The sequence below is a fragment of the Lemur catta genome, chromosome 9, assembly GCF_020740605.2.
Source record: "Lemur catta isolate mLemCat1 chromosome 9, mLemCat1.pri, whole genome shotgun sequence".
Taxonomy (NCBI): Eukaryota; Metazoa; Chordata; class Mammalia; order Primates; family Lemuridae; genus Lemur; species Lemur catta.
The window spans coordinates 85,798,735-85,823,902 of NC_059136.1; the positions used below are offsets into that span (position 1 = coordinate 85,798,735).

The 25,168-nt window shown below is 42.3% G+C and overlaps 1 long non-coding RNA gene across 1 annotated transcript; it reads left to right on the top strand.

The window, feature by feature from the left end:
• The first annotated feature begins 21,112 nt into the window (after positions 1-21,112).
• LOC123644487 lies at positions 21,113-24,519 on the top strand. The gene is made up of 3 exons (XR_006737152.1): positions 21,113-21,348; positions 21,933-22,224; positions 23,895-24,519. It is a non-coding gene; the product is annotated as an uncharacterized LOC123644487 (long non-coding RNA).
• The last annotated feature ends 649 nt before the right edge of the window (positions 24,520-25,168 follow it).

Sequence of the window (25,168 nt, forward strand, 5' to 3'; positions counted from 1 at the left end):
TCAAAAATCCTGCCCAAAAATACACATTGAAAAGAGGGGATTCTTCATTTATGTCTCTCATAGAATAAGAAAAGCTATTCTATTGTTCTTCCCGCAGGGCCAGCCTACAGATTGTTTCCATGAGAGATTTTGTGGAGAATTACAGCCAAGACCAAAAGACAATCTAAGAGCAAGTGCACACTCTTTAGAGGACAAAATGATGAAATTTCTTCATCAATCCAATTATTATTTATCAGGAACTTACAATATCACAAGAAATAAAATATTTTGAGGGTTTTAAAAATCTTTTGGAGGAGCAGGAGCCTTAGAAAGGCTTATATCTGCTTTTTGTTTTCATGAGTCATCTTTGACGCCAAATCTCAGACTCATCGTAGGGAACCATTTTCCCCATAAGAATGGGTGGCAAACTGGCATGAGGCCCATCTTCCCCAGTATAAGTAGTACCCCGCTAATTGCTCCTATAGTGAAAAAAAGAAAGAATGAAAGAAAGAAAAAAAGAAACCACCTCCTCCAATTATTAGGGCAAACCTTTTCTTGACGTGATTTAATCCATACCTGGAAGGTGTGAATTAGACTAGGAGACATTAAGTGTATCCAATAGCTTCCAATTTGTGCCAACCTGACTCTCCTTTCAGTCCTTCTCAATGAATAAATTCTTACCAGTGGAACATTGTACCACTCTGTGCTTTCCTTTGATATGATCTTTAGTGGCCGTGGGGGTGGCCGTGGGGGTAACCATTGTCAGCTTGTTTGCACTTGTCCCAGGGGTTTGGTGGAGGAAATTGGACACAATAATTAATTCAGATTCAATGCCCAGGGGTGCGGCAGGGAACCTGAACTTAAATCTCAGGTTGCAAAAACGTAATTCAAAGAGAACATGATATGCCTTCTCCCTTGGCATTTTGCTGATAGAATTGTAAAGATGAATGGGAGATTACCCCCTACCGTATTACATTCACTGTAAACATCCTGCATTCTAAGAAGCAGCAAAACTACAAGTAAAATGATATTACCAATGTACTTCCTTGGTTTAAAGTATGAACAGCATAAATCTAATTTGAACTTTTAGAATATTCTTTGGGGGGAAAAAAAGGATCTTACTTCTACTGATTACTCCTGCATTAAAAACACATTGTATCATGGGACTGCTGATTTCTTTTTTTCTTCCAAGAGCAATTTCATAATGGAAAAACACTGTGACCTCAACTTTAGGAAAAGTTGAAAAACACAGACACATTATGTTGAACATAAACAAAATATCTAACTACCAGGCTTATTTCCTGGCCAGTAAGCATTTGATGTGTTTATGAAGCCTTGTAAAGTATTACAGCAGCTATGACTGTATGGAAAGTCTCCTTGGGCAGGTTGGTGCATGACCTCAGTCTTGTGTAGAGTTGTCGTCAGCTCCTAGTAGGATACTGGCTTTTCACAGTGGTTGGTCTGTGATCCCAGTTGTGCTTTCCAGAGTGCAGTCGTCAGCATCTGTACGATTGTTTCATGCACTTTTTAGTGATGTTCATTAAACAGTTATATGGGAAAATTTTCCCACTTAACTACAAGCACTGTAATGTCTTCTCTTGTCTCTTCTTCTTTTATGTATTTTTTAATTATAAGGACAATATATGTTCTTTTTTAATTTGGAAAAATAGAGAAAAGATTTTTTTAAAGACTCTTTTGTCACCTCATTACTTCTTACATTGACTGTTAATATCTTGGTGTATAATTTCACCACTTATATGTACATGTTGGTTATTATGTGACAAAGTTGTGTAATTAACCAAGGTATGCGATTTTGTGTTCTGCTTTTTTTTCAACATTGTATCATCACTTTTGTTCATTTTTAAAATTATTTTAATGACTGCAAACTATTACATAAAATACTGGTGCCATAGTTTGCTTAACTACACTGGCTGCTTAGTTTTTGCAGCTCACTCCAACAGGTACTTTCTTCTGCTGTTATAAAAGATATTGTAAAGATCGTCTTTGTGCAAAAAGAAAGAATAGCAAATTCCAAAAGTATAATGGGTCAAAACATATTAATATTTATGGCTCTTGGGTCAGCATGGCAAATTACTTTCCAAAAGAGCTCTGTTATTTTACAGACACTAGTTACACGAGGGTACCCAGCTAGTTTATCCTTCATTGCCATTACATATTGTGACATTTTAAATGACTTCTTTAGTTTAGGAGGTGGCTCTGGTAGCTCAGATTTACGATTTTCATCTTTTTTGATTACTAGTAAAGTTCTCTTTTCCCACAATTTGGTTCACTATTTATATTTTTTCTCTTATAAACTGTCTTGCTGTGCCCTTTCCTACATATCTATCACTGTTTCAATGTTTTTCTATTGATTTGGGTGAGCTTTTAACATTTAATACTTTGGTCTCCTATTTGCTGCAAATGTTTGTTTTCCTTTTAAACTCATACATACAGAATTTTAAAATTTTCTGTGTATTTTTCTTTTATTGACTTCTGTTGATTCTGTCCTTAGGAAACTCTTCTCTGTGCACAAAATGGACAGATTTCAATTCCACTTCCTTCTAGATTTTCTGTTGGCAGTGTTTAACCCTGTAAGTTATCTGAAATTGATATCCATAATGTTGTATAGGTCTAAACGGTTTTCCCAATGATAGCTAATAATCTCACTCATTTGATGAATAATTATAATATTATATAGTATAGATGTAATTCTTGCATTTGAGGATCAATCTATTCTGTTTTACTGAGCTGTCTATTTAAGACTCATAGCTGAAATGGCTGGGTGCGGTGGCTCACGCCTGTAATCCTGGCACTCTGGGAGGCTGAGGTGGGAGGATCACTTGAGGTCAGGAGTTTCAGACCAGCCTGAGCAGCAATGAGACCCTATCTCTACTAAAAATAGAAAAAGTTAGCTAGGTGCAATGTTGGGTGCCTTTAGTCCTAGCTACTCAGAAGGCTGAGGCAGGAAGATCACTTGAGCTCAGGAGTTTGAGGTTGCTGCAAGCTAGGATGATGCCACGGCACTCTAGCCTGGGTGACAGAGCGAGGCTCTGTCTCAAAAAAAAAAAGACAAGACTTATGGCTGAAATGATTGTAGCTTTGTGATATACAGGCATAGTCCATGGGTAACATTTTTTCACTAGAATGTCTCTTGGATTTTACTACTCAAACTTCATTGAACATACTTATTTTTCACTATAATATTTTTTCATCACTTCTCACATAGGAAAATTGTATATTTTTCCCTAAAACTCAATACCTCATTTAAACAAAACTATGGATAGAATAAGTCTTGAGTTAATAAAGAATAATAAAAATAATGTCTTGAGTCAAATAAAATTGGTAGATTATCATAAGCATATTATAATGTATAGACCATTTTGAAAAGCACACTAAGTGACGGCAAAGGGGATTAGGTTTGAGATGTTGCAAGCAAAGCAACAGTTTATTAATAACCGTATTAACTTGTGATCAGAAAGTGATGTTTGAAATGTTTTATATACTGGCATGGTGGTTTTGATATACAGACACTTTACTGTGCTTTGGTTCCAGGTTATGGAAAATGATTAGGTGCTTTGGTTTGATGTGTCAAGCATATAATTTTTCTCATTTAAAATAATGTGAGAAAAAGTAATGGGAAATAGGCTCCCAAGCAGCATTTTTTGGGCAATAAGTCTGATTATCAAGAACAAATTATTGACTTAAACAAAAGAACCTGTTCTTTATTATCTTGTGGGACCAGAACTGCTGTACCATTAATATTCATTATTCTTTTTCTTTTTAAACTTTTTTAACTGAACCATTCAGAATAAGTTGTCTACATGGTGTCCCAAAACCTCCAAATACTTTAGTACATAATTCTTATAAACAAGAACATTTCCTACATAACCACAATCCAGCTACCAAAATTGGTAAATTCACACTGGTGCACTACTACCATCTAATCCATAAAATCCACCCAAATTTTGACCAGTGTCCCAATAATGTTATTTATGATAAAAAGATCCACTCCAGAATCATGTGTTGTATTTTTGTTGTCATATTTCTTTAGTCTCCTTCAGATCAGAATGGTTTCTTGGTGTTTCCTTGGCTTTTATGACCCTGACACATTTGAAGAATGTCCCTCATTTTAGATTTATCGGATGTGTCTTATAATTGAAATCAGGTTTTGAGTTTTTGGAAGGAATGTTACAGAAGTATTTCTGTGTTCCCATTGTATCCTGTCACAGAGAAATACTAAAAGTTAATTGGTTTCATACCCAAACTTACAAAGAAATAAAAATAAGCAAATTTCCTAAAACTGGACAGAACAACCAATATTTCTCCACTTTGTTCTTGATTGGCAATAAATGAAATAGAAGGTTGTTATACCACGGTTAAACAGTTAGCTCTTGTTTTTTTAACAAACTACTTCAAAGCTTACAACTTAACAACAGCTCCCATTTTTTAGTTCATGATTTAGGCCAGGTCCAACTGGGTTGGGTTCTTCTGGGCTGGGCTGGGCTGAGCTGATCTCAGCTGGGCTTGCTCATAAGTCTGTGGTCAGCTGGAGGGTCAGCTGGAAGGTCAGCTGGGGTGACTCATGCCTGTAGGCTCCAAAGCTTCCAAGAGAAAGAGCAGAAGCACACACAAGCTTCTTGTGGCTCTGGCTCAAAATTAAGACATCATCACTTTGGCTGCATTCTATTGGCCAGAAATTATCATTTCAAATTTTGTATAACTAACAATTTTCATGATGGGAAGAGCAAGTGCTTTTGATTAAGTAGTGAATTCAAAGTAGAAGTTGTTCTGGTGATCTATCACTGTGTAATAAACTAACCCAAACGTAGTAGCTCAAAACAGCCCACTTTATTTTGCTCATGATTTTATAGGTCACGAATTCTGAGTTTATTTCTGATCCATCAGGCATCAGCTAGGACTGCAGGATCTACTTCCAAGAGGGCTGTTACTCATATGCGGTACATCACTTCTCTTTGGTTCTCTCTCTCTCTGCAGGAAGCCGCCTCCTCCAGGCCTCTCCACGTGGTTGGGCTTCTCGCAGCACGGGGGTGTCAGTATAGTCATACTTCTCAAGTGGTGGTTGGATTCCAAAACTGAGGGTTGCAAGAAATAGGAAGTGAAAATTGCCAATAGCCTAAAATCTGGATCCAGAAATTAGCACAGCTTCACTTTGACCATGTCTAATTGGTCAAAACAGCCACAGAATCTAACCAGATTTAAGGGAGGGGCACAAACTCCCCACTTATCAATGGAAGAAGTGTCAAAGAATTTATGGCCAACTTTGATCTGCCACAGTCTGCCCTGTGATCACAAACTATATTCTTCCTACGTGCAAAATGTGCTATCCCTCTCCTGCAATCCCCAAAAGTCTCATCCCATCATATCATTAAGCTTAGGCTCAAGGTTCCAGTGATCAGGTCCAGGTACAAATAAACCGCCTTGGGTTTGCTTCCTCAAGTATATGTTCCCTCAGTCTGAAGTCCTGAAAATAAAGAAATAAATTACCTGCCCCGTGACTTTCTCTCCCCACCACCTTCTCTCTGTATACATAAACACACCCCCAACATACAATGATGGAACAGAAATGTCTAAATAAGCCCTTTCAAAAAGGAGGAAAACAAGAGGTTAGGAGCAGTATTGTTCTGGAACAATACTGACACCCAGTAAAGCACGTGTTGCCAGTTCCTTGGATAGGCCCTGGTCCTGCACCCTTGATAGGATTCTCTGTGGCCCTTGGTTCTGCCCTATAAGTCATTCTTCCTTTTCCTTAAGAAATAGCCTGTGCTTTATGCTAAATAAATTCCTCAGTCTGAATCCTTCCCATATTAGTTTGGGGACCCAAAGGCTTTTTTTAAATTTGATATTGACTCTGATCCTTTCAGTCCAAAGTGGTACACTTCCTTTAAAAACATCCATGGATTCCTGTGTATCAAATCATAATCTATTTTGTCAGATAAAAGTCATGCCCACAAATCTTTTTGAGATAGGCTCTTCTCTGCCTTGGGCCCTCTGCAAAGCTGCTTAAGAATGGGACAATGTCCTTAAGATTATTAAAATCTCTATTGCTTAACAGAGAGGTCTATAAGGCACACTCTTAAAATCCTTAGGAAATCTTTTGTCTAGCTGAAAGAGCCCGCAAGGCATCAATTTAAATTTTTCTGAGGTCATATCAAAGGGATTTATAGTTGCAGCTTTGACTTCATCTTTACCCTGAGTTTGTTGTCCTGGTTTTGATCTCTACCTAGAGGCTATCTGTTGCTTTAAAAATGTTTTCTTAAATGGAAAAAAGATGAGAAATAGTTCTATTTTTGAAGCCAACAAGTCCTGGCTCCTACATATTTCCTTTGAATTCTGCTTAAAAAATTAAATAACTTATATTTTAATCTTATTCCTCCCTCTCCATACTTTGTCACATGAAGATACAAGAACAAGTTGGCACTTTTGACATTCTACCTGGAAATCTACTTAGTAAAATCCATCAGTTTATTAGGCCTACTTTTTATTTTCCAAAATAACTAGGGTGACAGTTTTGCTAAGCCTCCTCCTATTATACAATATGTATCACCCTTCTGCCAACCCCCAATAAGCACACCCTGTCCTTCCGGGCTTCATTAACACTCTCCTTGACAACTTTTTAGTCTTTGCCCACTGTCCAGTCACAAAACCAGTGCCACGTATTTTAGATTTTTGTGATGGCAGCACCCCTCTTCTGGGTGCCTATATCTGTTCCTGTTACCTATTATTGCTGCATAACAAACTACCACAAAATTTAGTGTTCTAAAACAACTATTTTATTTGCTTAACATTTAGCTATCAGGAACTCAGGATGGCCTCAGCTTGGCAGCTTGTTTCCGACCCACATGTTGTCAGCCACAGTCACTAGGGCTGAGCATCTGCTTCTAAGATGGCTTGTATGTCTTCCTCACGTATCGAACACCTCAGTCCTCGGTCTCTCTCTGGCTCCACACGGTATCTCATCCCCCAGGGCCTCTTCACATGGCTTTGGCTTTTCACAACATGGTGCTGTCAGGGTAGTCGTACTTCTCACGTGGAAGCCGGCTCCCAAGAGTGAGTGTTCCAAGTGATGGGAAGTAGAAGCTGCCAATCTGTTCAGGCCTGGGTCCAGAAACTGGCCCAGTGTCATTTCCACCACATTCTGTCCATTAGAGCAGTCACAGAGCCTACCCAAGTTCAAGTGGAGGAGACATAGACTCCACCTCACATTAGGAGAAGTATCAAAATGTTTTTGATCATCTTTAATCCACCATGGAGGTGAATCTATAGTTTTCAGCACTCTAACAGACCAGGAGATTTGGAATCAAAGACCTGCCAATATAATTTGAAGCCCAAGTCTAGCCTCTTTCACTGAAGTATTTATTATCTTGGTGTCACTATCTTTCTTTGATCCTGTTTCCTGGTTTGTAAATACCATGGGCCATAACATTCCATAATCTAAGATTTATGGCTACATTTATACTAGAATCATCCTGAAAGTCCATAACATACAATAATCTGTCATTTTGGCTGAAGTGTCCATTTAAGTCATGTTTATTGTGAAGCTACTGTGCCTAGTCATGTATGTATAGCTCATCTCTTTTCTTTTTGCAAGTTAGTTACATTCTGTCTCATAGCTATCTAGATTTTTCCAATAGGTCTTCCAAGTCTTGAATCTTATAAACTTCCAACCCTTCTTCTACCAAGGCCAACAATCCTGGATTTTATTAGACAGTCTTGGGTCAGGTGAAAATCTCTGTAGCAATCAAGTGTGATTTAAAGTTGACGAATGTTGTGCTTGATCCAGCTGGGTTCATGTTTCCACTCTCAAACCAATCCACTATGGCCAGGATGTCATGAAAAGACATAATCAGGTCCCAAGGTAGTCACGAGAAAGAGACAATGCGAATTACATGAGGAGAAGTAGGTATGGTGTGATTTCCTGGGCAACAGTCCCACAAGTTTCTAAAAAGCTTGCCATTTAATAAAAAGTTACTTAACTATTGTCTGTTTTTTCACATCATTGTCCAAATATACACAATGTCATAGCTGTGTCAAAGGCCATTAAGGCCTTAGCCATGGTTGCACAATCAGACAAGACATTACCACAATTACCACATAACCAGCTCCTTCCACCACGGGAACTATTACCTTGGCTTCTAATCAATCTGTCTCCAGGCTGGGAATGTTGGCAAGCTATGGTGAAAGATCAGGCATTTGGGATTCTTCTCGGATATGCTGGCAAGGAAAAGCTGATTAGTTCATACCGTCAGAATTTTGGTGGCCTATCAGGTAAAAAATGAGAGGTTCTGGAAATTACAATCTATTATTGATATAAAAAATACCCCTGCCACATTGGTAATAACTTTCAATTATAGTCATATTCTGTTATTTCAGCAACAGACTGCTCAGTTGCCGCCTATTCAAGAAATATTTATTAAGCCTCTACTAAATATCTACAAAGTCCCCAAGAACAACATAACACATAACTACGTAATTTTCATGCACAGTGATAACCTTAATGATAGGGGTGTAGTCTTGGGGTGTGTCAAGTAAGAATATCTAATCATCCTGGCAGTCAGCCCAGACTTCTCTGAGATGACCCTTGAATTAAGTTTTAAACAATTAGTAGGAGTTTGTCAGGCAAGAAGGAGGAAGGAGGGTATTCCAGGAAAGTATAAATAAAAAGAAGCATCATACTATGAGCAAGAAGCTCGAAATATGTGTATGTTCTTGAAAACATAAGGAAGTGAATGGCAAGAAATGAGGCTGCAAAAGAAAACCGGGGTCATATGGTGAAGAGCCTTGTCTACTGTGTTAAAGAAGCTTAAATGTTATCTTAGACAGAGTGGGGAGCTATTGAAGGGTTTCGCAGAGAGCAACATGGTCTGATCTGCGTTTGTGACGATCAGCCTGGCTGATACTTGCAGGATATACACGGCAGGTACCAATGATGGTCCTTGCCAGGTTTGACCCGTTTTACTGTAATTGACGTAGTGCCCTGGTCCCCTGAGAGCGTATCTGGAAGGGGTTAAGGTCTGGGAAACAGCCCAGTGGCCAGTGGAGCTAAACATAATTACAGCCTTTATTCCTTAAATGTTTAGTTCCAAAGGAAATCTGCTTCCTATCCAGGACTTCTCATTCCCTCTGTCCTGAGTATCTCTGCATCCCTCAGGGGCCCCAGCGTGTTCTCTTCCTGCCATAACATCATCTCCCCACTGAAATTTGGGAAAGTGTGATAGACATACGGCAGTCATTTAAAACTCTAAAATCCCACTGGGTAAATGTTGAAAGGGCCCTGTATGTAGGGGCACAGAGGTACTGTGACCAAATGTCATTTGATCATCTATCCATCATCCTGCTTGACGCCCTGACGTGTTAGAGAATATGTCTCCCTTGGGAACTAGCTTCCTGCCCAGCAAAAGGAAGGACCTGAGGTTCCTTTTAAGTCTTGAATGTCACAGACTGGTTTGGCCAGGGGTAGGGGAGCTTAAATAACAGAAGTTTATTTTCTCAAAGTCTGGAGGCTGTACGTCTAAGATCAAGGCGTTACCCAGTTTGGTTTCTCCTGAGGCCTCTCCTTGGCTTGCATGTGGCCACCGTCTTGCTGTGTCCTCACGTGGTGTTTTCTCTGTGCGCATTTCCCTGATGTCCCTTTGTGTGTCCAAATTTCCTCTTTCTGTAGGGACGCCACTCAGATTGGATTAGGGCCCGCCCTTATGATTTTAGTTAATCTTAATGACTTCTTCAAAGGCTCTATCTCCAAATACAGTCATATTCTGAGATACTGGAAATTAAGGCTTTAACATAGGAATTTAAGAGGGGTCAGAATTCAGCCCATAACACCATGTTATTTGAGTTTGGTAAGAAAGGGGAAATGGCTATTTAATGAAGGAGACATTTAAAAAAAATAGGATCTATGCGTTGGAGGTCATCTTACTGTCAAGGATTGTTTGAGTTCTAGAGGAAGTGCACTGTCTCTCGTGCCCAGAGTTTGGGATACTTGGAAACGAGATGATGCAGTGTTTGCAGTTCTTGATAATGGCCTAGTCTAAGATATTTCTATGTGAATGGGCAGCTGACACAGAGAGTAAAACCCGATCAGTGGAGAAAAGAAGTTCATGGGACCGGGCATTGGAAAGACCATGCAGGTGTATTTAACCAGAACCATATAGAATATAGTGTTCTGAGCAGGAGATAACGTCATTGAGAAATCAGGACTGACATCCTAGGGATACACATGTGACAGGAACAATGAAGTATATTCAGTGCTGCAATTTGATGACATGACATTCAAAAGAGAGAGACTTTAGGGATAAAGGAGGGAGAATTGTATGAAAGCAGCGATGAGAATTAAGGAGGACACTTCCCACACCTACAGGCTTGTGCAGACCTGAGAGCTGTGGGAGAAACACACAACTGCTCCTGCAGAGAAATCAGAGTCCTCGGGGGAAAATTAGGTTTTCTACAGAGGGAGAAGTTACAGGGAATACTTAAACAAGAGTGTGTAAGATAATATAATGTTAATATGCAGAGTTTTAGGAGTTGGGAAAGTGTGAAATAGTGGGGTTTAGTAGGGCTTTGCTTGAAGTGTTTCAGAAATTGAAGAGGAGCTGAAGGCTTTTAGAGTTGGGGACGGGTGGCTCAACAGGATATGAAGGGCCACAGGGCCTTTAGCGGGCAGAAGATGAAATGACTGCATGTCTTAGTCTGTCTGGGCTGCTGTAACAAAATACCATATACCATGTAGTTAATAAACAACAACAGAAATGTGTTTGTCACAATCCTGGAAGCTGGGAAGTCCAAGATCAAGGTGCCAGCAGATTCAGTGTCTGGGGAAGGCCCACGTCCTCGTAGGCATTCTTCTTCTCATTCTAACCTCACACGGCAGAAGCAGCAAGGGATCTCTTGAGACCTCTTTTATAAGGGCCCTAATCCCATCCGTGAGGGCTCCACTCGCATGACCTAACCATCTCCTAGAGATCCCACCTGCTAATACCATCACCTTGGGGGTTAGGATTTCAACACATGAATTTTGGGGGAATCACAAACATTCAGACCATAGTACTTGGGTTTCTGGGCCTTCCTGTGGTGACTAACATAAACACATTAATGGACCTGTTTAAATTAGCCTCAATTGATTCAAGGCTGCTTATGGTGGCAAGGATGGTAGCATTGCAGGTAGAAGGGATAATTTCTATTGCCCTCTCCAGATATTAGTTGATAGAGGCAGAAATGTCTGGGACAGGAAATTCATAGACTTTTAAAATTCAGGCTCATGGATTTTGGGGTGATAAAATTTAAAATTTAGTGGGACACACACACACACACACACACACAAAATTGTGGGTTCCTTGGGCCCAACAGTATTTGATAAGAGAACCGTGCTTTTCATATCTTTTCCCTAAACTCTTTTATCAAATTAAAAGGATTTATTTAATCCATTCAGAGGTTTCCATGTTTGTGTCTTGATTGGCAATGCATTTCCTAATTTTGTCTTTTACTGTTTGGGGTTAATGGTAAGCAATAAGCCTCTGCCATATGAGCTCCAAAATTTTTTGAAGAATCTCTATTTCTTTTATTTTTATTTCTAATCAAGCAATTCTCTTCTGAGCTGATTTTTTTCTTGTAACACCTCAATAAGTGCAGCCAGCAGCAACCAACACATGCTACTAATATTTTGTTATCCAGCTTCTTTCCCTAAAACTACAGGTGCATTGTGTACAACCGTCTAAGTTTTCAGAAGTGAGAGAGTTACCAAATGTTTTGCCACTGCATAAAGGGAATCACTATCCTCGACGTTTCCTTGCTACTTGTGGCTTAGGCCCTTAACTAGTAGGTGCCACATATTTCAGTTTATTATCACATCAGTATCTCAGACCTTGTATCAGTTTCTCTATTAGTCAAGTTATGCTGCAGCAACAGATAACCCCAAAGTCTCAGTGACTAAAACCAACAAAGTCTTACTTCCCACTCTCCCCTTCACATGCTTTGAAGGTCAGTTGTGGCCTTTGCTTTATGTCACCCGCGCTGGGGAGCCAGGCCAGGAGACGCTCTGTCTGTGTTGCCGTGCTTGCTGGGGCCTGTGCTGTCAACTTGGTAGTCACTGTCCTTATCCAGCTATCGTGTCCTTGAAATGTGGCTCGTCTGATCTGAGATGTGATTGTAAAATACATGCCAGATTTCAAAGACTTAATTGTGAAAAAAAAAGAATGTGATATATTTCACAAATAGTTTTTAATATTGATTACCTGTTGAAATGATATTTTGGATATATAGGGTTAAATAGGATATATTATTAAAATTAATATTACTTTTTTCTCTGAACTTTTTCGGTGTGCCTACTAGAACATTTAAAATGTCGTAGTGGCTTGCACTGTATTTCTATCGGATGACACGGGCCTTGGCAGAAAAAAGGAAGTATGCCAAAGTACACAGTGGCTCTTAAAGTTTCCACTCGGAGGTGACACATATCATTTCTGCTCCTATTTCTTTGTCCAAAACAAATCACATGGTCATTCTTGACTTTTTTAGAGCGAGGAAGTGTAACTGAACCGTATTCACTCAGGAGACCAGACTAATTTAGTCTACAGTACTAGCGACAACCACACATGCCTTCCTTAAACACTTTCATTAATGCTACCTACACGACAGACAATAGTAAAGTCAGTAAAGGCTAGATGCAGGTCTCCCAAGAAGCTCTGAATGATGAACTAACATGAAATAGACATTCCTAGGCCAGGAAGAAGAAACACTTTTAAGAATCAGTGGCAACCCTGCTCAGGAGCGGTGATACACACAAACGTTGGCCACCAGGGAAAGGCTGCAGGAGGCAGACCCTCCCCCTGCGGAGCAATCAGAGATGGAGTAGTGTTTGGTGAGTCAAAATGTGACAAAATATATAAATAAAAGGCACAGAGGCTCAACCACAGCGTCCAGGTATTTAAAGCAGTCATGAAACAAAAAGCAGTTTTGCGTGTGCACGTTATATGTCAGCAGAGGAACTGTGGGGGTGGTGGCTTAGCATAAAGGCAGGCAGGAAGCCAGGGCTGCAACAGCTAAGAATGTGCAGAAGTTATGGACGTGGCTTGCACAGAGGGTCTGCAACCTGGCAGAGAGCCGGGAGCCCAGATGCATGAACAAATCCAGCACCAGGGCAAGGTTGCAAATCAGACCACCTGTCTGAGCAGCACAGCAATGATTGGTCAAGGAAAATAGTGGGACAAGGAGAAACACGTGGCCTTACAGCATTGCAGAGAAAGGTCAGAAAAGTGGCCTGACACCGCCTGGAAGGAAAGGGGCAGAGCGACATAAACAGAAGCAGGGTGCAAAGCGCCAAGAGGAAACCTCAGTGCTGCGGGTAACCTCCAGCCCTAATGGGGATACTTCCTGTTTGCTTCATTCTGCTGCAGGAATCAGCCACTGGCTTAGTCTGGGAGCTACTGGCGGGAGCAGGTATGAGGGCGAACGTGCTAGGAGCAGGGAGCATTCTCAGAGAGATCAGAGAAGATCTCGGCGTTTAACATAAACAGAGCAAAGCATTACACACTGGGGTCTTTGGTGCTCAGGCAGCACACCTAAAAGATACGCAGTGTCTTTACAGGTGCACGCTGGCTTTGGGACCCATTTTCAATGACACCTGTGCTCATCCAAGAGTGGTCCTGGTTGGCTCAGAGCCAGTCACATGCTCTCGCTTAAACCTTCCACGTGATCCACGCTGCACACTGACAAACAGGCTGCCAAGCCAAAGAAGCGGTCTGGAAGCATGACTCACCCCCAGGGCTGATAGTAGCACAGGAAATTATCCCCCAGGCTGGGCCTGTGGGGTAAGCTGCTTTCTGAGAGCTCACGTGGTAGTTTTGTTTGTTGGTGCAGTTGCTTGGCTGGGTGGTGATAGTAGCGTTGTTTGGGGTTTCTCCCTCCTTCCTCTTCTCTTAGCATGAAGACCATGTGTTGGGGGTGGGTGGGGGAAGGAAATGCACCTGACTGGAGAAGCAGAGAGAGGCTGGGGACTGGCTTTCGGAGAGGGTGACTGGAGTCGGCCCACTTGCTCAGGGGCCATTGGACTCCTTTGGAAGAAGGGAACTGTACCTTTTGTACCCGAAGCCCAAAGAAGGAAGGACTAGGACACAAGGAGAAGACGTGACGGGAGTGGCTGGGGAAGAGCCTCTGCCCTCCTGTTTTCCTACCCCACCCTCCTAGGAACCTCATCTGTTCCTTCGGCTTTAAATGCCATCTGTATGAGGATGACGCCCAAATCCCTAAATCCCTGCCTTCAGATCAGACCCGCCCCCCACCCTGCCCCAGGGGCATATTCCAGCTTCCCTCTGGAGGTCCCCATTTGGCTGTCCCACAGACACCTACAACCTAATCCCAAAACTGAATGGATCCCCGCCCACTCCCACAAATATATCTACCCCTCAGATTTCCCTGTCATTAATGATGCCGCCACCACAGGTCAGTCTCATATTGATTCCTCTTTTTCTCACTGGTCACACCGAATGCAATGGTAAGGCCTACTGATCCAAGCCCCAGGCGGGTGGAGAAATCCTTCATTCCTCCCCCATGCCGCCACACGCAGGCTGCAGCCTCCCGACTGGCTCCCCTGCTTCCTCTTCTGGCTCCTACTACCCGTTCTCATACACTTTAAAGTGAAAATGACTTGGAATTTCAATGCTTCTGGGTTATTCCCTCACTGATGACTTCATTTTGCACACAGATGCACATCTGAGCTCCCTCGGGCCTCACCTGCCACTGGGACCCTGCCCAAGTTCTTATTTCGGACCATTCTTCCCGGCTCACTGTGCTTCTGCTCTACTGATTTTCTTTCTGTCTCTTTAACACACCTACCTCAGGGAGTTTGCACGTGCTGTTCTTTCTGGCTGCAACACTCTTCCTTCCTTTAACGCTTGCATGATCACTGCCTTCTCATGCTTTTGGTTCTACCTCATGTCAACTCCTCAGAAAAGCCTTCCCTGAATAGTCACCTTCCCTTAGTATCCTGTCTCTGCCTCTTGCTCCTTTTGTTCAAAGCATATTTCACAATTTGTAATGATGATGTTTTGTTTGTTTGTTTGTTTGAGACAGAGTCTCATTCTCTTGCCCCAGCTAGAGTGTAGTGGCACCATCATAGCTCACTGCAGCCTCAAACTCCCGGGCTCAAGCCATCCTCCCACCTGGGCCTCCCAGAGTGCTAGGATTATAGGCATGAGCCACCGTGCCTGGCCTGTAATAATGTTTTAACTTAATGTTTTCTTGTTTGAGCCACTAGCCTTCAGCCATAGCCTTGCATACAGAAGATGCTCAATATGCTTTGCAGTTATTTTTTGGTCCATGCATCTCACATCTGAATTCCACAATCAGTTGCCTGAGAGTCAACTGGTCACCCAGAGTGTGTCTGTCCAGCAGCCTGGGGGTATGGCTGCCATGAGTGTCACCACACAAATGTCCAGAAATTGTGCTGGACTAAAGGTGCCAACATGGCAGAGAAATTTGCCCTATTGCATGAGTGGGAATATTTTTCAATCTGTGCTTCAAGACTTCACCCATTAGTTGTTCACTCAGCTGTAAGCAGGACACCTTAACATGCTTTGGGCCTTGCCCAGGACACATCTGATCGCTGCATGAGGACACTCCTCTCAGAGCACAGCAAGATAGACATGAATCCAAGAGGTTTGCTGGTCACCTGGCAGGACAGGGGAAGAGCTTCCAGGTTGTCCTTGGTGCTGATACACTGGGACACCCTGAGCTTGAGTCGGAAAAAACAGCTCTATTTCACGGTAATTAGACTTTCTAGCATGTCAGGTTAGAACAGCTGATAAGACCTGCTTTCTTAGAGGGGCAACTCAAAGGAAGGAGGAGGCTCCAAAGGACCAAGGGAGCTAAAGAAACATTAGCCAGGGCAGCCTGAGAGTGCACGAAACCAAAATGTAGAAGTAAAACTGCACTAGGAGGAGGGTGAGGAAAGACAGGAACACGAGAGAAGCAGAATGACAAACAAGAGGCAGCCTTGGAAGGCGTGGGGTGGCCAGGCTGAAAAGTTCCTCCGAGCTGCCACCACCTCCCACAGCAAGGGACCTGCTTTTGAGTCTCCAGCCTGGTTGGGTGCCAGAAATTCCACCTGCTCTGCTCTGCTGAAGAACTGTGTGCCTGAACGGCCATAAAATTTCCCCGCAGTGTGAAGAATTTGAGAAGTTGCATCAGACTGTTGGCAAGGCACTCGGACAGAAACACCGGTCAGGAGGGGAAGGGAAGGGGCGAGCCGAGACAAGACAGGCCGTGCTGTGGCATGAACGGCTGCTTGAGCACCAGGTGGAGTGTGAGCCCTCGGGGCCGGGATTCCAGGCCCTGTCTCTACCAAGTGACTCGTCGGAGCTCGTCCCACAGCACTGGAGGGGAAGGACAGATCACAAGGTTCGAGGAAGCTCTTCTGTTATATCACGTTGAGCACCGCAGGTTTTTATATTCATGCGCAAGATTTAGAGACAGAGAGAGAGAGAGAGGGAACCATATTAGTTTGTACACCTTCTGTTACAGGGACAGAAACCCAAAAATACAATTTATTTATTCAGAAAACTGGAAGGTTAGAGGGTAGAACACTTCAGGCATGAATTCATTCAGCATCTTAAACCCTCCTATCAAAGCCAGCCTTGTCCTCCCACCCCTGGGTCTGGCTCCATTCTCAGGCTGCCTCTCTCCATGGCCAGCCTCTCTTCCTTTCTCTTTCTAAGAAGAGAAAGAGGTTCTATTTCTCAGTACTTCTCACGACACGAAGATTTCAAGACTGGCTCTGTTGGGACCGATTTAGGCACATGCCTGTCTCCAAACCAATCACTATGAGTAGGGGTATGGAAGACACTGTTGGCAAAGACTAGGGTGGTGTGGGAAGGAGGCTGAGGCCCACATGAGCCACAGGGACTACGGGTAAGAGAAGAGCAATTTCCCAAAGAAAAAGAAACATACTGTTAACCAGGAGGAGGAGGAATGGAGGCTGGAAAAGCAAACACCAGATCACAAGGGCACTGGGATAAACCAGGGTGGGAGTAAGAACACAGAGCCAAGCAGAGATGTACTCAAGAAAGCCAGGCATGGGCTGAGCGAAATTGGCTTGGGTATTGGAGGAGCAGGGCTGGGAGTAGGACAATAAGCAGAAGGGAGGTACCTGGAATGATTAGGGGCATGGATCTGTGAGCAAGGTTTAGCCCAGGCTCCCTAGAAAACAGAGCCCGAGGCAAAGCTTAATTGTTAATGCTTCACTGCGAGGTGCAATCCCAGGTCAGCCTAAGTGAGGGGGAAAGGAAGGAGGGCTGGAAGGCTGAGAAGCAAACACAAGGCTGTGTGGCTGCTTTGTGAAGAGATGCAAAGGGCCTGCTCTCTAAAGGGTCATCTCCAGACATACCATACTGGACAACAGTCCATTTGAGGGAGGGATGGAGAAGAAATTGATTTGCCATCTCCATTCATCAGTTTTCCCCCACAGGTAACCACCTCGAACTGCCATGATGTCACCTGGCCCCTTCAGAGTGTGAAGCCAGTTGTGTCTAACCTGTGATAAGGTGTTGCATCCAAGTGCATGTAAGGAAGTAGTGGGAAGTGCCAAAGCCTCTGGACATTGGCTGCAGGGAGAAGAACTTGACATTGGCAGGGAGCTGATTGCTGGGGAGAAGCCAGCAGTGAGGGCCCGGGAGGTCGGTGAAGCCATGAGAATCCAAGGAGACACATAGAATGTGTTCACCACAGGATTCATGTTTCAAGTGGGTTTTTTTTTTAACAGCTACTAGTCCAGCACTTTGCATATGGTGGACCCTCAATAAATGTGGACTCATGAATATGTACAAGGCATTATAGGATAGCAAGAAAAGCGTGGATTTCAGGCAGATAAAGTCACCAAAGCTTAGAGATCAGTTATTTCATTGTGAGGAGGCCTCTGCTATGCTGGACTTTTGAAACGTGCACCTCTACCTTGGGTTCCACGGTATAATCACTTAAACATTCCCAAATAATGCAACGAGGGGGTTGCCAGAGGAGTAGCAAATTATGTGCAAGGCATTATATAATGAATATATGGTATCTGTATCAATGGACACATATGTGATGTTGCAGATGGCATATTACTCATAACTTTTTGTGATATGATTATTAAAATGTTAAACTACAATAGCTCACTCCTACAACAGTGATAACTAACAATTACACAGCACTTACATGTTTAAGTCTCCCAGAGGAAGAACAACAGGTTTTGTTAAACTGCTCACAGGTACTTTTATTATCCCCATTTTTCAAATGAAGAAACTGATGCCCACAGTGTCAAATATTAATAACTTACGGAGATCACATAGTTAATAATCAGTAGAGCCAAGAACCAGACCCGGGCCACCAGCTCCAGAATCTGTGCTCACAAGTGTTACCTTGTACTGCCTCAAGCATTCTTTTCTTTCCTCATAATGGAGGTAGTGCTTATGTAAATAGGTCATGGGTTAATATCTCTAGAATATTAGCTGATAAGCCTGTAGGCACTAAACTTGCTCCAATGCTGATTTTAGCAAAGGGCCTCTCCACTTCTGTGCTCTGGGGGAAATTTTTTCAAAGCCCCTAATTTCCATGGGGTGGGGAAGTCCCCAGGATTTCTGGGAAATCTCACCAGTTTAAGGCCTCCAGATTCCCTCTGACTCAGCCCCCTGCCCCAGAGCTTATTGGCTCTACTTTATTTCCCACAAAAACCCCAATGCAGAATTCGGTCATGTGGCTGATTTTCAAGAGAAATCCAATGATCTCAAGCTTGTTGTGATTTTTGTCAAGTTTTCTGAATGTGCGTGGGGTCAGGGGAAGAGTCACCTTGTGTGGTTCGTAGTGTTCCACTGAGCACAGCATTTGCTCGTGTCTCTGTTCTCTGTCTCCTCTCTCTTCCTTCTCCTTCAGCTCACCCCAGTTGCACATGACTTCTGCCTTCGTCAGAAGATTGCAAACCATCTGACATCTGCACCCTGCAGGGACTTACTACTTTGTACAGGCTTCTCAAGGCTTTAACAATAAGAAAGGTGAGAACTGTACCCCCCACACACTTCAAGAGGAATCATGTACTGTCAACTGAAAAGAAGAAAAACTCTGTAAAATAATTTAAGGAGGTTTATTCTGAGCCAAATTTGAGGACCATGGCTCAGAGCCACGCCCAAGAAGCCTTGAGCAAGTGGAATCTCTGTGGCTAGGTTACAGTTTGGTTTTACACATTTCAGGGAGACAGGAATTACAGGTAAAGTCATAAATCAATACATGGAAGGCATACATTGGTTTGGCCCAAAACAATGGGACATCTTAAAGTGGGGGCTTCCAAGTCATAGGTGGGTTCAGGGATTCTTTAACTGACAACTTGCTGAAAGAGTTCAGCTTTGTCCAAAAGACTAGGAATCAGCGGAAAGGAATGCTGGAGTTAAGATAAGGGTCTTCTATCTTTCATGTGATGCTATATCAGAATCAGTTTGGGAAGTAAAACACATCATAAAAATCTATTCCCTGAGACTTTATCATGTGTAGGCATGACTCACTAGGCCCCCTTAGAAAGGAAGTTTTTGGACAAAGAAAAAGATCAGAGTTCAGTCCTCAGTACCATTTGCCATACAGCATTTTTCCCTTGCATTATATTGTGCTAGAGTTAACTCACACAGTAGCCAGCTCTCATAGGCCCTCAGTGACTGTATCTGATATCAGTGATACAAAGACCAAAAATGTGTCACTAAAGAGCTTTGCTTAGTCTATTACTTGACACAAAACAAGTGTCTGGAAGTGAGAAAGTAAGGAGTGTAGTCAGATGTCAGCAAAGTGCTCTTGTTTGGCAGGAGCATAGGATGTTGAGGGTGAGCTATGGGCGATAAGGTTGGAAAGATAGGGTGTATTTGAAGGACACTGTCTCTAACCAGGTGCAGTGTGGAAAATAATAACATTCTTATTTTCACTTTTAATTTTCCTTTCAGCATGGCCAATCAAATGGTAGAGGCAGCACTAACAATTCCTTACTTCTCAGTTAGCTGGGATTGGACTTTTCTTTCAAACTTCAAACTCTGCAAGCCCAGAAATCACTTTATCTAGTTGTTCTATTCTATGTCATCAAAGGCTCATTAAGTTTGGACGTAAAAGGGGCTTTATTTACAGTGTCTGTCTTTAATGTTTGGCCAAAGCGGTAGTTGGCAAATTAACAAAGAACCAAAATATTTCTTCTCTCATTCTTGAACTAATATTTTCAGATTTGCCATGTGATGTAATTTAGGTCAGAGCTAACATTTTCTATAAGATCTTGTATTCACTAGGTTTTAGTTCAATTCAGCTCTACAAGTATTTTTAATGCCTGCTATTTGCAAGCTACCACACCAGGTAATGGGAGAGATGCCAAGACAAGTATGGGTCTGTCACTGACCTTGAGAAAGCCTAGTAGGACGGATAAGACGTAAACTCAAATAACTGTGATATAAGCTAGAACACAGCCATCGTACAAATCTTGTGTTATGGGATTTTAAGAGTTAAGAATGGTCATATCCAGTTGGGAAGATCAGGAGATGGCGTTAGAGCTTGCCTTTGAAGACTAAGCAGAGTTTTGTGAGATTGGAAGGATGGGGAGAGTGTTCAAGATGGGAAGACCACAAAAGCGAGCACCAGGAAGTGAGAAAGCAAAGGTGTAGTCAGAACTCAGCAAAGTGCTCTTCTCTGGCAAGAACATAGAATGTTGAAGGTGGAGTTTGGGTGAAAAGCTGGAAAGATAGGACATATTTGAAGGACGCTGTCTCTAACCAGGTACAGTGTGGAATATCTGCCTTATAATAGTAAAAATAGTTGAGTCTTGAAAACCTTCCAGTCTTAAAGTTATAAGCAGTTTCACCCACTGGGTGGAGGCTGGAATTCACCTTTGGGACCAAACTGCTAAGTCAGCTTCTGTAAGCATCATTTCAATGGGCCTTTTAATTGCGTGAACTGTAAGGGCAAGTAATCACTATTTTTCTTAAAGAAAGCCCAAATGCAGTGCAGTAACCCAAATGCAAATGATCTGGACAGTCTATTTAGTAATGTAAATTGGGTGTATCTTAAGCTCAATTATGTTCCTACAGAGTTATAATTTTTTTCCTCGATCTAGATTTAGAATTTATGTCTGAAAATTGCTGGTTGTTCTTGGGAGATGTGTTTATGGGTTTTTGTCCAAGTATTTGTTTACAGGAGATCAGGAATGAAAACCTGGCTCTAGCAGGATTCCTGTGAAAGACCATTCTACTCCTCACCACAGGCGGGAGAAGAGGCTGTGAAGGAATTGTATTCGGCCTGGGGTAGGGTGTCCGGGCTGGATTGGCGCTGTGCGGCGTGCGGTGTTACATAACCCTGGGCGGTCTAACTTCAGTAAGTGTGGTCTGGGAGGACTGAACTTGCTAAGTCACAGGAGCCTGACTAATTACTTAGAGGCGGGTTAGCATGTAAACAGATGGATGTCTTCGGTATTAACTTCCTGGGAAGACAATCCTTCTAAATCAGGAAACGAGGTGGGCATTGGCCGGGGTAGAGAAGGATGTTTTTCTCTCTCCACGCCCCGGGACTCCGTTGGCTCTGGGCTCCCTCGCAGACATTATGGGACACTGGTGGCAGCGCCAGCAGATCCCGCCACGTGGAGGCCGGCCGGCATGTAGGCAGAAACCACTTTATTTAAAGGCTCTGAGGTTATGGTTTAAGCTGTGGGGTCCAAGAGTAGCAATATTTAGTAGCAGTTTGACATCACCCTGCGTGTTATATTTGTGTTATCCTCAAGCATGGAATGAAGTTTTATTAGGAAGCCACGGCCTCAGGTGGTGCTGCGGGGAATGAAGGAGGGAGCGCCCGTCCAGGTTTGGGAGCAAATGGCCACAGGGCCGCAGTGCACTTTCTCTGAGGTCTGAGAAGAGCTGGGTGGTGGCTGTCGGCGGAGGCAACTGCTGGGCCTCCCTCCGCAGCGCAGGACTGCAGCGGCGGCCGCATGGATGGCGCGAACAGCACCTGGGGAACCGAGACACCTGCTCCAGACCACCCGCGGGGCAGGGCCGGGGAACTCCAACAAGAAACCTGGGGAAATAACCAGCCAAACCCGACGGAGGGACCTTCTACACACAACTCGCTGGTGCCCCTCAAGAATGTCAATTTCATCAAAAGCACAAGGAGGCTGAGGAATTGTCCCAGAGTCAAGGGTGTGAGAGGCATGACAACAAAATGAAGCTTCTGATCCTGGACTGGCTCCTGGATCCAAAAGTAAATGCCACAGAGGACATTTAATTATTGGGATAATTGGTGAAATTGTAATATGGGGTGTGTGTCGGATGATAGGAATGTATATTGCTGTTAAATTTCCTGAATTTGATTATTGAATTACAGTTATGTTAGAGAGTGTTCTTGTCCTTAGGAGGTATTTAGGAAGGTATGGTCAGGTAATTAGGGGTGAAAGGTCATGATGTCTGCAACTTATTTTCAAGTGGTTTAGCCAAAGAAATAACGTGCACACGTGTGTGTGTGTGTGTGGAAAGGGAGAGAGAGAAAAGGCAAATGTGGCACTGAAGAATGGTAATTTCATGAGTAACTCAGTGCATAATAATTTATTATTAAAAGTGTGCCTTTAGTATAGACAGTAGACTTCATTTACATGCATCACATAGTATATCGTGGTAAGGCCTGGGACATACACATCATATGTTTGTACTACTTACTGCTCCATTTGGAGGCATTTTGACAATCATGTATACCATAATAATGTAATCGCTTTTCCTACACCCTGCAATGGTGATTACAGACAGAGCTTTCTAATGGCTTCTTTGTTATATTACGATGGAGAACAGGTGTGCTGTTTGTCATGACTACTTCATTGCTACCCTAAAAACATAGGGATTTAAATCATTTGTTGCATCCCTAACACCTAGGAATGTCCTCATAATGGTGGTTAATGAAAGAATCAATAAAATGAATTGAATAGCTGTATAAATAACATTTAAAGGGGACAGTGAATCACTATCACTTTAAGAGATTTATAGCATGGACATCTCCTGATGAGATCAGTGGACAGACCCATCTAGAAACATCCCTTTCCACTTGCATGGCAAGTATCCTCTTTAATCCAGATTCACATCTGGTTTTAGATCTGGTTCCTCCATGACTTGGAGATGCTCACAGCTTTATTCCTTTCTAGTTGGGAATCTCAACAAATGCCTCTCCTTTCTGAGCTCAATGTTGTTCTTAGCAATTGAGAAGTCCATCTGTTTGATTCATAGCATTGGAGCAGGTGATTTTAATCATCGCCATCCAGTTCCCTGGGGACTAATTAGTTAGGGAACCACACTGAGTCAAGTGTCAAGCCCATTCCAAATTATTGACCAAAACTTAGAATTCTTGGCTGGAAGGAGATAACTATCATACTGTCTTGGGATGTGTCTAGTGGGGTACGCATGTTGAAGGCAGAGTAGGCAAGGAGTAGAATTCGTACATTTTAGTCAAAGCCAAAATAGAATATCTGCCCATTTTAAAGGCTATAATCATCTTTTTTCTTTTCCTCCCAGTTTTGAGTTGCCATGAATATGCACATAATTCAAAATTCCGTATGTATTAGGGAAATTTGTTAATGTATTCTCCTCCCAGTACTCTGGCATTATTAAAATTATACCTTAAATTTGACTTGACTAATGAATAAGCAAATGAGACTCTAGACCAGGAAGTACTCAGTTCTAAGTGTGTTACTCCAATATATTGTTGATTTAAATATGATGATCCATTTTATGAAGGAAAAGAATAAGGGCAATAAGAGTAGTAATTTGTGTTCAGAGATGAAGAATATGGCAGGCATAAGTTCATACCTGGCAATTGGTAAAAAGTTAATGGATAAAAAAGAAAAGACAGCTACTCATTTTCCATTTTGCTTTGTGTTCTCTGCCTAGGTGATGATCATCAGATTGCAAAAGATAAAACAAATGCTTTCGTTAAGCCTTGGATGAGAGAAAATATTATGAGAACTCCTGACTGCTAGAAATGCTGACATAATTGAGCCACTATCTGTAATTGCTGTGGGCAAGAAGATCATGGGTAATCACAAGATATTTTTAATGCATTTATTCAACAAAAATTTATTGAGACCCTTCCTAAGTAACCAGTACTGTCCTAAGCACTGGGGATAAAAAGAGAAACTAGACATGGTTCTTAGAGAAGGGGGAAACCCAGCAGACAATAGAATAAACCCTAGGAAAGTGTAATGACACAGATTTGTACAGGACATCATCAGGTGACCAGAGCTGCCATGAGCATGGGCTTAATCCATCAGACATACCAGAGGTTGATACTGGCTCTGCCATTTACAAGCCATGTGGATCTGCAAAAATGATTCAACTACTGTGGCCCTCATTCTACATTTGGGAGTAACATCTGCCTCATAGGCTTGTAGAAATTAAATGAGATAATGTAAGTAAATGCCTTACTTAACACAATGCCTGGCACAGAGGTAGCACTCAATAAAATGGTAATAATTGGGGTTATTATATCTATAAAGTATGTATTGGTGATATTAATCCTGGGTAAAATTATAAAACTGATTGACAAATGATGTTTTTTTTTTTGTTTTTTATATTTTTGAGTTTTTTTTTGGTATCTAAAATGAAAAGATGTGACCACTGGGAGCTATAATAGGTTTGTTAACAAATCAGCTACAATTAACCTCATTTCTTTTTTGACATAATAACCTTCACACCTAGTTACTAGCAAGTCAGATAAAAAGAGGTAAGTAGACAAAGAGCTGGTGGGGTTAGCAGGGCACATGACCAAGACTTCTTATCCATGCCAAGAGGCATGCAGGCAACCCGTGGGCCAGGTGATGGTTAGCTAGGGGGACCTGCACGTGATTGACTGGTCTCACCAAAGGCAGAGGCGAACCTGGAGGGAAGTGGATAGGGCCACTGTTCTGCCCACCAATGCAACAATTTCATGACTAAATTAGAAAAGAGCACTGACCACAGCCTGACAAAATATGATTTCTCGTTAGAAAAGATAAGTCATCTGTCTCATGATGGATTCAGGACCCAAAGGGAGCTCTCTCTGTAGACCAGAAAAATAAGTCTAGACCCCTTGAATTTTGTTTCCTACATGTAATCTTCAGAATAGTTGTGATTAGACACTAAATGGTATGAACTTACAGAGAAAACAATAAGGCTTAAGTGTTCTA